Consider the following 15994-nt stretch of genomic DNA (forward strand, 5'->3'; position numbering starts at 1 on the left):
ATGCTGACTTTCTCCTCGAGCTGAGTGACTTCAGGTACGAGGTCCGCGAAGTATGCAAAGCAGAGTGTTTTCTCTTGGCAGCTCACACAAGGGCGGCAACCGGTATTTCCTGGGCGCTTCGGACACACCAGAAATCGTGTCCTGAAGCTGTTTGAGGGCTCTGGAAATAGAGCTCTCCTCAAGGAACGCGCAGTGTGTTGCCCATCACTCGGCACGCAGGAGGGCATCGGAGGGGAAGACCACTGGGCCTCGATGTTGCTCAGCTGGTCCACCGGGGTCTGGAGATACTCACTGACAATGGAGGAAAATGGATGCAAACCAGAGGGGCCTACGAGTCCTCAGAAGGGTACTTCCCTCAAAGTAAAGACGAAGAGCTACTAAGAACTCGTGGAAACAGCTGCATGCCTCCCTTTCTGCCCGGCTACTCAGGGCCTAACCTGGAGGGAACTTCTCACGTTGAGTTTCTCTTGACTTCTAAAGCTTGTCAGGCTGACCACCACGGCGGCCATGGAAGCACCTGGTTTAGACCGACCAAACTCAGTTTCTTCCCAGAAGCATTCCTACAGGTTTCCCAGGCCTGTCAACAGCAGGGATTTCAGGTAGCTTCAAGGCACCGTGAATGCAGCCTTCCAAATTGGAAAGCGAGGATGTTTAAATCAGGCCCCCGATTTTAGGCGCAAACACAGCATACATTGCTGTTGTTTCTAAAAAGTCAAAAGAGACACACGGCCCCTTGTGTTTGCTTGCCTGAATCAGCTTCTCGAAGCAGGGGGGTTGTGCAACAAGTGGACTGCCTCAACCAAGGAACGCCCTAGCTACTCCTCTGGGGCCTGTGCCTATTCAGAAGCCTGCATTGCCACCGCAAGGGGCGGACTGAAATTGCAGTAAGAACGCAAGGGGACTTTCTTCTGGAGGCACGGTGACTTCAGGCAGGAGGTCCTAGATGGAATGCGAGGCCGAGGGTGCTCTCAATGCAGCTCAGACTAGGGCAAGGCGTAAGACCTCAAGGTCTGTGAGACCTGCCAAAATTGTGTTCGTGAACGTGTGGGTGTGAAGGGGAAATTAAGCTGCTTCGGTGGAGACTGCTGTGCGTTTCACTACCTTCGGCGTAGAGAGAGTGGCTCCAAAGGGCTACGGGGCTGGATGTTGCTTAGGAGACCTAAGGGGTCCTGGGGTTAGTCTGCGTTACAGCCCGGAACAGGAAGCCCACGCGATTGTCCTAAGTGTCCGGAAAACTCTACTGCCATAAAAGATATGCAGAGCAGAAACTACGGCCTCATGGAAAGTGCTGCACGCCTCCGTTTCTGCAGGGCAAGTCCGGCCTTAACCTACAGGCATGTGCTCACACTGAGTGTCCCGTTAGCGACACAGCTTTGAAAGATGCTGACTTTCTCCTCGAGCTGAGTGACTTCAGGTACGAGGTCCGCGAAGTATGCAAAGCAGAGTGTTTTCTCTTGGCAGCTCACACAAGGGCGGCAACCGGTATTTCCTGGGCGCTTCGGACACACCAGAAATCGTGTCCTGAAGCTGTTTGAGGGCTCTGGAAATAGAGCTCTCCTCAAGGAACGCGCAGTGTGTTGCCCATCACTCGGCACGCACGGAGGGCATCGGAGGGGAAGACCACTGGGCCTCGATGTTGCTCAGCTGGTCCACCGGGGTCTGGAGATGCTCACTGCCAATGGAGGAAAATGGATGCAAACCAGAGGGGCCTACGAGTCCTCAGAAGGGTACTTCCCTGAAAGTAAAGGCGAAGAGCTACTAAGAACTCGTGGAAACAGCTGCATGCCTCCCTTTCTGCCCGGCTACTCAGGGCCTAACCTGGAGGCAAGTTCTCACGTTGAGTTTCTCTTGACTTCTAGAGCTTGTCAGGCTGACCACCACGGCAGCCATGGAAGCACCTGGTTTATACCGAGCAAACTCAGTTTCTTCCCAGAAGCATTCCTACAGGGTTCCCAGGCCTGTCAACAGCAGGGATTTCAGGTAGCTTCAAGGCACCGTGAATGCAGCCTTCCAAATTGGAAAGCGAGGATGTTTAAATCAGGCCCCCGATTTCAGGCGCAAACACAGCATACATTGCTGTTGTTTCTAACAAGTCAAAAGAGACAGACGGCCCCTTGTGTTTGCTTGCCTGAATCAGCTTCTCGAAGCAGAGGGTTCTGCATCAAGTGGACTACCTCAACCAAGGAACGCCCTAGCTACTCCTCTGGGGCCTGTGGCTATTCAGAAGCCTGCATTGCCACCGCAAGAAGCGGACTGAAATTAAAGTAAGAACGCAAGGGGACTTTCTTCTGGAGGCACGGTGACTTCAGGCAGGAGGTCCTTGATGGAATGCGAGGCCGAGGGTGCTCTCAGTGCAGGTCAGACTAGGGCAAGGCGTAAGACCTCAAGGCCTGTGAGACGTGCCAAAATTCTGTTCGTGAACGTGTGGGTGTGATGGGGAAATTAAGCTGCTTCGGTGGAGACTGCTGTGCGTTTCCCTACCCTCGGCGTAGAGAGAGTTGGTTCCAAAGGGCTACGGGGCTGGATGTTGCTTAGTAGACCTAGGGGGTCCTGGGGTTAGTCTGTGTTCCAGCCGGGACCAGGGAGCCCACGCGATTTTCCTAGGTGTCCGGAAAACTCTACTGCCATAAAAGATATGCAGAGCAGAGGCTACGGCCTCATGGAAAGTGCTGCACGCCTCCGTTTCTGCAGGGCAAGTCCGGCCTTAACCTACAGGCATGTGCTCACACTGAGGGTCCCGTTAGCGACACAGCTTTGAAAGATGCTGACTTTCTCCTCGAGCTGAGTGACTTCAGGTACGAGGTCCGCGAAGTATGCAAAGCAGAGTGTTTTCTCTTGGCAGCTCACACAAGGGCAGCAACCGGTATTTCCTGGGTGCTTCGGACACACCAGAAATCGTGTCCTGAAGCTGTTTGAGGGCTCTGGAAATAGAGCTCTCCTCAAGGAACGCGCAGTGTGTTTCCCACCCCTCGGCACGCACGTAGGGCATCGGAGGGGAATACCACTGGGCGTCGATGTTGCTCAGCTGGTCCACCAGGGTCTGGAGATGCTCACTGCCAATGGAGGAAAATGGATGCAAACCAGAGGGGCCTACGAGTCCTCAGAAGGGTACTTCCCTGAAAGTAAAGGCGAAGAGCTACTAAGAACTCGTGGAAACAGCTGCATGCCTCCCTTTCTGCCCGGCTACTCAGGGCCTAACCTGGAGGGAACTTCTCACGTTGAGTTTCTCTTGACTTCTAGAGCTTGTCAGGCTGACCACCACGGCGGCCATGGAAGCACCTGGTTTAGACCGACCAAACTCAGTTTCTTCCCAGAAGCATTCCTACAGGTTTCCCAGGCCTGTCAAGAGCAGGGATTTCAGGTAGCTTCAAGGCACCGTGAATGCAGCCTTCCAAATTGGAAAGCGAGGATGTTTAAATCAGGCCCCCGATTTTAGGCGCAAACACAGCATACATTGCTTTTGTTTCTAACAAGTCAAAAGAGACACACGGCCCCTTGTGTTTGCTTGCCTGAATCAGCTTCTCGAAGCAGGGGGGTTGTGCATCAAGTGGACTGCCTCAACCAAGGAACGCCCTAGCTACTCCTCTGGGGCCTGTGGCTATTCAGAAGCCTGCATTGCCACCGCAAGGGGCGGACTGAAATTGCAGTAAGAACGCAAGGGGACTTTCTTCTGGAGGCACGGTGACTTCAGGCAGGAGGTCCTAGATGGAATGCGAGGCCGAGGGTGCTCTCAATGCAGCTCAGACTAGGGCAAGGCGTAAGACCTCAAGGCCTGTGAGACCTGCCAAAATTGTGTTCGTGAACGTGTGGGTGTGAAGGGGAAATTAAGCTGCTTCGGTGGAGACTGCTGTGCGTTTCACTACCTTCGGCGTAGAGAGAGTGGCTCCAAAGGGCTACGGGGCTGGATGTTGCTTAGGAGACCTAAGGGGTCCTGGGGTTAGTCTGCGTTACAGCCCGGAACAGGAAGCCCACGCGATTGTCCTAAGTGTCCGGAAAACTCTACTGCCATAAAAGATATGCAGAGCAGAAACTACGGCCTCATGGAAAGTGCTGCACGCCTCCGTTTCTGCAGGGCAAGTCCGGCCTTAACCTACAGGCATGTGCTCACACTGAGTGTCCCGTTAGCGACACAGCTTTGAAAGATGCTGACTTTCTCCTCGAGCTGAGTGACTTCAGGTACGAGGTCCGCGAAGTATGCAAAGCAGAGTGTTTTCTCTTGGCAGCTCACACAAGGGCGGCAACCGGTATTTCCTGGGTGCTTCGGACACACCAGAAATCGTGTCCTGAAGCTGTTTGAGGGCTCTGGAAATAGAGCTCTCCTCAAGGAACGCGCAGTGTGTTGCCCATCACTCGGCACGCAGGAGGGCATCGGAGGGGAAGACCACTGGGCCTCGATGTTGCTCAGCTGGTCCACCGGGGTCTGGAGATACTCACTGACAATGGAGGAAAATGGATGCAAACCAGAGGGGCCTACGAGTCCTCAGAAGGGTACTTCCCTCAAAGTAAAGACGAAGAGCTACTAAGAACTCGTGGAAACAGCTGCATGCCTCCCTTTCTGCCCGGCTACTCAGGGCCTAACCTGGAGGCAAGTTCTCACGTTGAGTTTCTCTTGACTTCTAGAGCTTGTCAGGCTGACCACCACGGCGGCCATGGAAGCACCTGGTTTAGACCGACCAAACTCAGTTTCTTCCCAGAAGCATTCCTACAGGGTTCCCAGGCCTGTCAAGAGCAGGGATTTCAGGTAGCTTCAAGGCACCGTGAATGCAGCCTTCCAAATTGGAAAGCGAGGATGTTTAAATCAGGCCCCCGATTTTAGGCGCAAACACAGCATACATTGCTGTTGTTTCTAACAAGTCAAAAGAGACACACGGCCCCTTATGTTTGCTTGCCTGAATCAGCTTCTCGAAGCAGGGGGGTTGTGCATCAAGTGGACTGCCTCAACCAAGGAACGCCGTAGCTACTCCTCTGGGGCCTGTGGCTATTCAGAAGCCTGCATTGCCACCGCAAGGGGCGGACTGAAATTGCATTAAGAACGCAAGGGGACTTTCTTCTGGAGGCACGGTGACTTCAGGCAGGAGGTCCTAGATGGAATGCGAGGCCGAGGGTGCTCTCAATGCAGCTCAGACTAGGGCAAGGCGTAAGACCTCAAGGCCTGTGAGACCTGCCAAAATTGTGTTCGTGAACGTGTGGGTGTGATGGGGAAATTAAGCTGCTTCGGTGGAGACTGCTGTGCGTTTCACTACCCTCGGCGTAGAGAGAGTGGCTCCAAAGGGCTACGGGGCTGGATGTTGCTTAGGAGACCTAAGGGGTCCTGGGGTTAGTCTGTGTTCCAGCCCGGAACAGGAAGCCCACGCGATTGTCCTAAGTGTCCGGAAAACTCTACTGCCATAAAAGATATGCAGAGCAGAGACTACGGCCTCATGGAAAGTGCTGCACGCCTCCGTTTCTGTAGGGCAAGTCCGGCCTTAACCTACAGGCATGTGCTCACACTGAGTGTCCCGTTAGTGACACAGCTTTGAAAGATGCTGACTTTCTCCTCGAGCTGAGTGACTTCAGGTACGAGGTCCGCGAAGTATGCAAAGCAGAGTGTTTTCTCTTGGCAGCTCACACAAGGGCCTCAACCGGTTTTCCTGGGCGCTTCGGACACACCAGAAATCGTGTCCTGAAGCTGTTTGAGGGCTCTGGAAATAGAGCTCTCCTCAAGGAACGCGCAGTGTGTTGCCCATCACTCGGCACGCAGGAGGGCATCGGAGGGGAAGACCACTGGGCCTCGATGTTGCTCAGCTGGTCCACCGGGGTCTGGAGATACTCACTGACAATGGAGGAAAATGGATGCAAACCAGAGGGGCCTACGAGTCCTCAGAAGGGTACTTCCCTGAAAGTAAAGGCGAAGAGCTACTAAGAACTCGTGGAAACAGCTGCATGCCTCCCTTTCTGCCCGGCTACTCAGGGCCTAACCTGGAGGCAAGTTCTCACGTTGAGTTTCTCTTGACTTCTAGAGCTTGTCAGGCTGACCACTACGGCGGCCATGGAAGCACCTGGTTTAGACCGACCAAACTCAGTTTCTTCCCAGAAGCATTCCTACAGGGTTCCCAGGACTGTCAACAGCAGGGATTTCAGGTAGCTTCAAGGCACCGTGAATGCATCCTTCCAAATTGGAAAGCGAGGATGTTTAAATCAGGCCCCCGATTTCATGGGCAAACACAGCATACATTGCTGTTGTTTCTAACAAGTCAAAAGAGACACATGGCCCCTTGTGTTTGCTTGCCTGAATCAGCTTCTCGAAGCAGGGGGTTGTGCATCAAGTGGACTGCCTCAACCAAGGAACGCCCTAGCTACTCCTCTGGGGCCTGTGGCTATTCAGAAGCCTGCATTGCCACCGCAAGAGGCGGACTGAAATTAAAGTAAGAACGCAAGGGGACTTTCTTCTGGAGGCACGGTGACTTCAGGCAGGACGTCCTAGATGGAATGCGAGGCCGAGGGTGCTCTCAGTGCAGCTCAGACTAGGGCAAGGCGTAAGACCTCAAGGCCTGTGAGACGTGCCAAAATTCTGTTCGTGAACTTGTGGGTGTGATGGGGAAATTAAGCTGCTTCGGTGGAGACTGCTGTGCGTTTCCCTACCCTCGGCGTAGAGAGAGTGGCTCCAAAGGGCTACGGGGCTGGATGTTGCTTAGGAGACCTAAGGGGTCCTGGGGTTAGTCTGTGTTCCAGCCGGGAACAGGGAGCCCACGCGATTTTCCTAGGTGTCCCGAAAACTCTACTGCCATAAAAGATATGCAGAGCAGAGGCTACGGCCTCATGGAAAGTGCTGCACGCCTCCGTTTCTGCAGGGCAAGTCCGGCCTTAACCTACAGGCATGTGCTCACACTGAGTGTCCCGTTAGCGACACAGCTTTGAAAGGTGCTGACTTTCTCCTCTAGCTGAGTGACTTCAGGTACGAGGTCCGCGAACTATGCAAAGCAGAGTGTTTTCTCTTGGCAGCTCACAAAAGGGCGGCAACCGGTATTTCCTGGGCGCTTCGGACACACCAGAAATCGTGTCCTGAAGCTGTTTGAGGGCTCTGGAAATAGAGCTCTCCTCAAGGAACGCGCAGTGTGTTGCCCATCACTCGGCACGCACGGAGGGCATCGGAGGGGAAGACCACTGGGCCTCGATGTTGCTCAGCTGGTCCACCGGGGTCTGGAGATACTCACTGACAATGGAGGAAAATGGATGCAAACCAGAGGGGCCTACGAGTTCTCAGAAGGGTACTTCCCTGAAAGTAAAGGCGAAGAGCTACTAAGAACTCGTGGAAACAGCTGCATGCCTCCCTTTCTGCCCGGCTACTCAGGGCCTAACCTGGAGGCAAGTTCTCACGTTGAGTTTCTCTTGACTTCTAGAGCTTGTCAGGCTGACCACCACGGCGGCCATGGAAGCACCTGGTTTAGACCGACCAAACTCAGTTTCTTCCCAGAAGCATTCCTACAGGTTTCCCAGGCCTGTCAACAGCAGGGATTTCAGGTAGCTTCAAGGCACCGTGAATGCAGCCTTCCAAATTGGAAAGCGAGGATGTTTAAATCAGGCCCCCGATTTTAGGCGCAAACACAGCATACATTGCTGTTGTTTCTAAAAAGTCAAAAGAGACACACGGCCCCTTGTGTTTGCTTGCCTGAATCAGCTTCTCGAAGCAGGGGGGTTGTGCAACAAGTGGACTGCCTCAACCAAGGAACGCCCTAGCTACTCCTCTGGGGCCTGTGCCTATTCAGAAGCCTGCATTGCCACCGCAAGGGGCGGACTGAAATTGCAGTAAGAACGCAAGGGGACTTTCTTCTGGAGGCACGGTGACTTCAGGCAGGAGGTCCTAGATGGAATGCGAGGCCGAGGGTGCTCTCAATGCAGCTCAGACTAGGGCAAGGCGTAAGACCTCAAGGCCTGTGAGACCTGCCAAAATTGTGTTCGTGAACGTGTGGGTGTGATGGGGAAATTAAGCTGCTTCGGTGGAGACTGCTGTGCGTTTCACTACCCTCGGCGTAGAGAGAGTGGCTCCAAAGGGCTACGGGGCTGGATGTTGCTTAGGAGACCTAAGGGGTCCTGGGGTTAGTCTGTGTTCCAGCCCGGAACAGGAAGCCCACGCGATTGTCCTAAGTGTCCGGAAAACTCTACTGCCATAAAAGATATGCAGAGCAGAGACTACGGCCTCATGGAAAGTGCTGCACGCCTCCGTTTCTGTAGGGCAAGTCCGGCCTTAACCTACAGGCATGTGCTCACACTGAGTGTCCCGTTAGTGACACAGCTTTGAAAGATGCTGACTTTCTCCTCGAGCTGAGTGACTTCAGGTACGAGGTCCGCGAAGTATGCAAAGCAGAGTGTTTTCTCTTGGCAGCTCACACAAGGGCCTCAACCGGTTTTCCTGGGCGCTTCGGACACACCAGAAATCGTGTCCTGAAGCTGTTTGAGGGCTCTGGAAATAGAGCTCTCCTCAAGGAACGCGCAGTGTGTTGCCCATCACTCGGCACGCAGGAGGGCATCGGAGGGGAAGACCACTGGGCCTCGATGTTGCTCAGCTGGTCCACCGGGGTCTGGAGATACTCACTGACAATGGAGGAAAATGGATGCAAACCAGAGGGGCCTACGAGTCCTCAGAAGGGTACTTCCCTGAAAGTAAAGGCGAAGAGCTACTAAGAACTCTTGGAAACAGCTGCATGCCTCCCTTTCTGCCCGGCTACTCAGGGCCTAACCTGGAGGCAAGTTCTCACGTTGAGTTTCTCTTGACTTCTAGAGCTTGTCAGGCTGACCACTACGGCGGCCATGGAAGCACCTGGTTTAGACCGACCAAACTCAGTTTCTTCCCAGAAGCATTCCTACATGGTTCCCAGGACTGTCAACAGCAGGGATTTCAGGTAGCTTCAAGGCACCGTGAATGCATCCTTCCAAATTGGAAAGCGAGGATGTTTAAATCAGGCCCCCGATTTCATGGGCAAACACAGCATACATTGCTGTTGTTTCTAACAAGTCAAAAGAGACACATGGCCCCTTGTGTTTGCTTGCCTGAATCAGCTTCTCGAAGCAGGGGGTTGTGCATCAAGTGGACTGCCTCAACCAAGGAACGCCCTAGCTACTCCTCTGGGGCCTGTGGCTATTCAGAAGCCTGCATTGCCACCGCAAGAGGCGGACTGAAATTAAAGTAAGAACGCAAGGGGACTTTCTTCTGGAGGCACGGTGACTTCAGGCAGGAGGTCCTAGATGGAATGCGAGGCCGAGGGTGCTCTCAGTGCAGCTCAGACTAGGGCAAGGCGTAAGACCTCAAGGCCTGTGAGACGTGCCAAAATTCTGTTCGTGAACTTGTGGGTGTGATGGGGAAATTAAGCTGCTTCGGTGGAGACTGCTGTGCGTTTCCCTACCCTCGGCGTAGAGAGAGTGGCTCCAAAGGGCTACGGGGCTGGATGTTGCTTAGGAGACCTAAGGGGTCCTGGGGTTAGTCTGTGTTCCAGCCGGGAACAGGGAGCCCACGCGATTTTCCTAGGTGTCCCGAAAACTCTACTGCCATAAAAGATATGCAGAGCAGAGGCTACGGCCTCATGGAAAGTGCTGCACGCCTCCGTTTCTGCAGGGCAAGTCCGGCCTTAACCTACAGGCATGTGCTCACACTGAGTGTCCCGTTAGCGACACAGCTTTGAAAGGTGCTGACATTCTCCTCTAGCTGAGTGACTTCAGGTACGAGGTCCGCGAACTATGCAAAGCAGAGTGTTTTCTCTTGGCAGCTCACAAAAGGGCGGCAACCGGTATTTCCTGGGCGCTTCGGACACACCAGAAATCGTGTCCTGAAGCTGTTTGAGGGCTCTGGAAATAGAGCTCTCCTCAAGGAACGCGCAGTGTGTTGCCCATCACTCGGCACGCACGGAGGGCATCGGAGGGGAAGACCACTGGGCCTCGATGTTGCTCAGCTGGTCCACCGGGGTCTGGAGATACTCACTGACAATGGAGGAAAATGGATGCAAACCAGAGGGGCCTACGAGTTCTCAGAAGGGTACTTCCCTGAAAGTAAAGGCGAAGAGCTACTAAGAACTCGTGGAAACAGCTGCATGCCTCCCTTTCTGCCCGGCTACTCAGGGCCTAACCTGGAGGCAAGTTCTCACGTTGAGTTTCTCTTGACTTCTAGAGCTTGTCAGGCTGACCACCACGGCGGCCATGGAAGCACCTGGTTTAGACCGACCAAACTCAGTTTCTTCCCAGAAGCATTCCTACAGGTTTCCCAGGCCTGTCAACAGCAGGGATTTCAGGTAGCTTCAAGGCACCGTGAATGCAGCCTTCCAAATTGGAAAGCGAGGATGTTTAAATCAGGCCCCCGATTTTAGGCGCAAACACAGCATACATTGCTGTTGTTTCTAAAAAGTCAAAAGAGACACACGGCCCCTTGTGTTTGCTTGCCTGAATCAGCTTCTCGAAGCAGGGGGGTTGTGCAACAAGTGGACTGCCTCAACCAAGGAACGCCCTAGCTACTCCTCTGGGGCCTGTGCCTATTCAGAAGCCTGCATTGCCACCGCAAGGGGCGGACTGAAATTGCAGTAAGAACGCAAGGGGACTTTCTTCTGGAGGCACGGTGACTTCAGGCAGGAGGTCCTAGATGGAATGCGAGGCCGAGGGTGCTCTCAATGCAGCTCAGACTAGGGCAAGGCGTAAGACCTCAAGGCCTGTGAGACCTGCCAAAATTGTGTTCGTGAACGTGTGGGTGTGATGGGGAAATTAAGCTGCTTCGGTGGAGACTGCTGTGCGTTTCACTACCCTCGGCGTAGAGAGAGTGGCTCCAAAGGGCTACGGGGCTGGATGTTGCTTAGGAGACCTAAGGGGTCCTGGGGTTAGTCTGTGTTCCAGCCCGGAACAGGAAGCCCACGCGATTGTCCTAAGTGTCCGGAAAACTCTACTGCCATAAAAGATATGCAGAGCAGAGACTACGGCCTCATGGAAAGTGCTGCACGCCTCCGTTTCTGTAGGGCAAGTCCGGCCTTAACCTACAGGCATGTGCTCACACTGAGTGTCCCGTTAGTGACACAGCTTTGAAAGATGCTGACTTTCTCCTCGAGCTGAGTGACTTCAGGTACGAGGTCCGCGAAGTATGCAAAGCAGAGTGTTTTCTCTTGGCAGCTCACACAAGGGCCTCAACCGGTTTTCCTGGGCGCTTCGGACACACCAGAAATCGTGTCCTGAAGCTGTTTGAGGGCTCTGGAAATAGAGCTCTCCTCAAGGAACGCGCAGTGTGTTGCCCATCACTCGGCACGCAGGAGGGCATCGGAGGGGAAGACCACTGGGCCTCGATGTTGCTCAGCTGGTCCACCGGGGTCTGGAGATACTCACTGACAATGGAGGAAAATGGATGCAAACCAGAGGGGCCTACGAGTCCTCAGAAGGGTACTTCCCTGAAAGTAAAGGCGAAGAGCTACTAAGAACTCGTGGAAACAGCTGCATGCCTCCCTTTCTGCCCGGCTACTCAGGGCCTAACCTGGAGGCAAGTTCTCACGTTGAGTTTCTCTTGACTTCTAGAGCTTGTCAGGCTGACCACTACGGCGGCCATGGAAGCACCTGGTTTAGACCGACCAAACTCAGTTTCTTCCCAGAAGCATTCCTACATGGTTCCCAGGACTGTCAACAGCAGGGATTTCAGGTAGCTTCAAGGCACCGTGAATGCATCCTTCCAAATTGGAAAGCGAGGATGTTTAAATCAGGCCCCCGATTTCATGGGCAAACACAGCATACATTGCTGTTGTTTCTAACAAGTCAAAAGAGACACATGGCCCCTTGTGTTTGCTTGCCTGAATCAGCTTCTCGAAGCAGGGGGTTGTGCATCAAGTGGACTGCCTCAACCAAGGAACGCCCTAGCTACTCCTCTGGGGCCTGTGGCTATTCAGAAGCCTGCATTGCCACCGCAAGAGGCGGACTGAAATTAAAGTAAGAACGCAAGGGGACTTTCTTCTGGAGGCACGGTGACTTCAGGCAGGAGGTCCTAGATGGAATGCGAGGCCGAGGGTGCTCTCAGTGCAGCTCAGACTAGGGCAAGGCGTAAGACCTCAAGGCCTGTGAGACGTGCCAAAATTCTGTTCGTGAACTTGTGGGTGTGATGGGGAAATTAAGCTGCTTCGGTGGAGACTGCTGTGCGTTTCCCTACCCTCGGCGTAGAGAGAGTGGCTCCAAAGGGCTACGGGGCTGGATGTTGCTTAGGAGACCTAAGGGGTCCTGGGGTTAGTCTGTGTTCCAGCCGGGAACAGGGAGCCCACGCGATTTTCCTAGGTGTCCCGAAAACTCTACTGCCATAAAAGATATGCAGAGCAGAGGCTACGGCCTCATGGAAAGTGCTGCACGCCTCCGTTTCTGCAGGGCAAGTCCGGCCTTAACCTACAGGCATGTGCTCACACTGAGTGTCCCGTTAGCGACACAGCTTTGAAAGGTGCTGACTTTCTCCTCTAGCTGAGTGACTTCAGGTACGAGGTCCGCGAACTATGCAAAGCAGAGTGTTTTCTCTTGGCAGCTCACAAAAGGGCGGCAACCGGTATTTCCTGGGCGCTTCGGACACACCAGAAATCGTGTCCTGAAGCTGTTTGAGGGCTCTGGAAATAGAGCTCTCCTCAAGGAACGCGCAGTGTGTTGCCCATCACTCGGCACGCACGGAGGGCATCGGAGGGGAAGACCACTGGGCCTCGATGTTGCTCAGCTGGTCCACCGGGGTCTGGAGATACTCACTGACAATGGAGGAAAATGGATGCAAACCAGAGGGGCCTACGAGTTCTCAGAAGGGTACTTCCCTGAAAGTAAAGGCGAAGAGCTACTAAGAACTCGTGGAAACAGCTGCATGCCTCCCTTTCTGCCCGGCTACTCAGGGCCTAACCTGGAGGCAAGTTCTCACGTTGAGTTTCTCTTGACTTCTAGAGCTTGTCAGGCTGACCACCACGGCGGCCATGGAAGCACCTGGTTTAGACCGACCAAACTCAGTTTCTTCCCAGAAGCATTCCTACAGGTTTCCCAGGCCTGTCAACAGCAGGGATTTCAGGTAGCTTCAAGGCACCGTGAATGCAGCCTTCCAAATTGGAAAGCGAGGATGTTTAAATCAGGCCCCCGATTTTAGGCGCAAACACAGCATACATTGCTGTTGTTTCTAAAAAGTCAAAAGAGACACACGGCCCCTTGTGTTTGCTTGCCTGAATCAGCTTCTCGAAGCAGGGGGGTTGTGCAACAAGTGGACTGCCTCAACCAAGGAACGCCCTAGCTACTCCTCTGGGGCCTGTGCCTATTCAGAAGCCTGCATTGCCACCGCAAGGGGCGGACTGAAATTGCAGTAAGAACGCAAGGGGACTTTCTTCTGGAGGCACGGTGACTTCAGGCAGGAGGTCCTAGATGGAATGCGAGGCCGAGGGTGCTCTCAATGCAGCTCAGACTAGGGCAAGGCGTAAGACCTCAAGGTCTGTGAGACCTGCCAAAATTGTGTTCGTGAACGTGTGGGTGTGAAGGGGAAATTAAGCTGCTTCGGTGGAGACTGCTGTGCGTTTCACTACCTTCGGCGTAGAGAGAGTGGCTCCAAAGGGCTACGGGGCTGGATGTTGCTTAGGAGACCTAAGGGGTCCTGGGGTTAGTCTGCGTTACAGCCCGGAACAGGAAGCCCACGCGATTGTCCTAAGTGTCCGGAAAACTCTACTGCCATAAAAGATATGCAGAGCAGAAACTACGGCCTCATGGAAAGTGCTGCACGCCTCCGTTTCTGCAGGGCAAGTCCGGCCTTAACCTACAGGCATGTGCTCACACTGAGTGTCCCGTTAGCGACACAGCTTTGAAAGATGCTGACTTTCTCCTCGAGCTGAGTGACTTCAGGTACGAGGTCCGCGAAGTATGCAAAGCAGAGTGTTTTCTCTTGGCAGCTCACACAAGGGCGGCAACCGGTATTTCCTGGGCGCTTCGGACACACCAGAAATCGTGTCCTGAAGCTGTTTGAGGGCTCTGGAAATAGAGCTCTCCTCAAGGAACGCGCAGTGTGTTGCCCATCACTCGGCACGCAGGAGGGCATCGGAGGGGAAGACCACTGGGCCTCGATGTTGCTCAGCTGGTCCACCGGGGTCTGGAGATACTCACTGACAATGGAGGAAAATGGATGCAAACCAGAGGGGCCTACGAGTCCTCAGAAGGGTACTTCCCTGAAAGTAAAGGCGAAGAGCTACTAAGAACTCGTGGAAACAGCTGCATGCCTCCCTTTCTGCCCGGCTACTCAGGGCCTAACCTGGAGGCAAGTTCTCACGTTGAGTTTCTCTTGACTTCTAGAGCTTGTCAGGCTGACCACCACGGCAGCCATGGAAGCACCTGGTTTATACCGAGCAAACTCAGTTTCTTCCCAGAAGCATTCCTACAGGGTTCCCAGGCCTGTCAACAGCAGGGATTTCAGGTAGCTTCAAGGCACCGTGAATGCAGCCTTCCAAATTGGAAAGCGAGGATGTTTAAATCAGGCCCCCGATTTCAGGCGCAAACACAGCATACATTGCTGTTGTTTCTAACAAGTCAAAAGAGACAGACGGCCCCTTGTGTTTGCTTGCCTGAATCAGCTTCTCGAAGCAGAGGGTTCTGCATCAAGTGGACTACCTCAACCAAGGAACGCCCTAGCTACTCCTCTGGGGCCTGTGGCTATTCAGAAGCCTGCATTGCCACCGCAAGAAGCGGACTGAAATTAAAGTAAGAACGCAAGGGGACTTTCTTCTGGAGGCACGGTGACTTCAGGCAGGAGGTCCTTGATGGAATGCGAGGCCGAGGGTGCTCTCAGTGCAGGTCAGACTAGGGCAAGGCGTAAGACCTCAAGGCCTGTGAGACGTGCCAAAATTCTGTTCGTGAACGTGTGGGTGTGATGGGGAAATTAAGCTGCTTCGGTGGAGACTGCTGTGCGTTTCCCTACCCTCGGCGTAGAGAGAGTTGGTTCCAAAGGGCTACGGGGCTGGATGTTGCTTAGTAGACCTAGGGGGTCCTGGGGTTAGTCTGTGTTCCAGCCGGGACCAGGGAGCCCACGCGATTTTCCTAGGTGTCCGGAAAACTCTACTGCCATAAAAGATATGCAGAGCAGAGGCTACGGCCTCATGGAAAGTGCTGCACGCCTCCGTTTCTGCAGGGCAAGTCCGGCCTTAACCTACAGGCATGTGCTCACACTGAGGGTCCCGTTAGCGACACAGCTTTGAAAGATGCTGACTTTCTCCTCGAGCTGAGTGACTTCAGGTACGAGGTCCGCGAAGTATGCAAAGCAGAGTGTTTTCTCTTGGCAGCTCACACAAGGGCAGCAACCGGTATTTCCTGGGTGCTTCGGACACACCAGAAATCGTGTCCTGAAGCTGTTTGAGGGCTCTGGAAATAGAGCTCTCCTCAAGGAACGCGCAGTGTGTTTCCCACCCCTCGGCACGCACGTAGGGCATCGGAGGGGAAGACCACTGGGCCTCGATGTTGCTCAGCTGGTCCACCGGGGTCTGGAGATGCTCACTGCCAATGGAGGAAAATGGATGCAAACCAGAGGGGCCTACGAGTCCTCAGAAGGGTACTTCCCTGAAAGTAAAGGCGAAGAGCTACTAAGAACTCGTGGAAACAGCTGCATGCCTCCCTTTCTGCCCGGCTACTCAGGGCCTAACCTGGAGGCAAGTTCTCACGTTGAGTTTCTCTTGACTTCTAAAGCTTGTCAGGTTGACCACCACGGCGGCCATGGAAGCACCTGGTTTATACCGAGCAAACTCAGTTTCTTCCCAGAAGCATTCCTACAGGGTTCCCAGGCCTGTCAAGAGCAGGGATTTCAGGTAGCTTCAAGGCACCGTGAATGCAGCCTTCCAAATTGGAAAGCGAGGATGTTTAAATCAGGCCCCCGATTTTAGGCGCAAACACAGCATACATTGCTGTTGTTTCTAAAAAGTCAAAAGAGACACACGGCCCCTTGTGTTTGCTTGCCTGAATCAGCTTCTCGAAGCAGGGGGGTTGTGCATCAAGTGGACTGCCTCAACCAAGGAACGCCCTA

The sequence above is a fragment of the Phocoena phocoena genome, chromosome 18 (genome assembly GCF_963924675.1).
Source record: "Phocoena phocoena chromosome 18, mPhoPho1.1, whole genome shotgun sequence".
In the NCBI taxonomy this organism is placed as follows: domain Eukaryota; kingdom Metazoa; phylum Chordata; class Mammalia; order Artiodactyla; family Phocoenidae; genus Phocoena; species Phocoena phocoena.